This window comes from Gekko japonicus, unplaced genomic scaffold (genome assembly GCF_001447785.1).
Source record: "Gekko japonicus isolate JY-2015 unplaced genomic scaffold, Gekko_japonicus_V1.1 scaffold858, whole genome shotgun sequence".
Lineage (NCBI taxonomy): Eukaryota > Metazoa > Chordata > Lepidosauria > Squamata > Gekkonidae > Gekko > Gekko japonicus.
The window spans coordinates 646,392-646,898 of NW_015175380.1; positions in this window are offsets into that span (position 1 = coordinate 646,392).

Genomic DNA, 507 nt, shown 5'->3' on the forward strand with positions numbered 1-507 from the left:
CCAGGGAGAGCAGGGTTTTCTAATCACGCCAGAGGACTCTTCCCGCACCCTGTCCACTATTATTTATTAATTAAATTAGATTTTCAAACTGCCCTTCCCTGTGGAACAGGACTCAGGGAGGTGTTCAACAGTAAAATAGCTTCACGTTATTCATTCACAATTAAAACAATAAAAACACAGTAATGGGCCTAACTTGATGACCCCAGACTTCCAGTTGTGTCACTGCCTTGCAGAAGGGGGGGAGGCAAGGAAATAGGAGTGCCAGACAGATAGAAACTGTCGCCGTCCTGAACCAAATGCCTGGCGGAGCGTCTCTGCCTTACGGGCCCTGCGGAACTGCATTAAGTCCCACAGGGCATTAAGTCCCTCGCAGGAAACATTGTCACATCCCCAGAGTACAATCGGAAACTCTGAAGAGGAAGAAGAAGAAGAAGAAGAAGAAGAAGAAGAAGAAGAAGAAGAAGAAGAAGAAGAAGAAGAAGAAGAAGAAGAAGAGGAGGAGGAGGA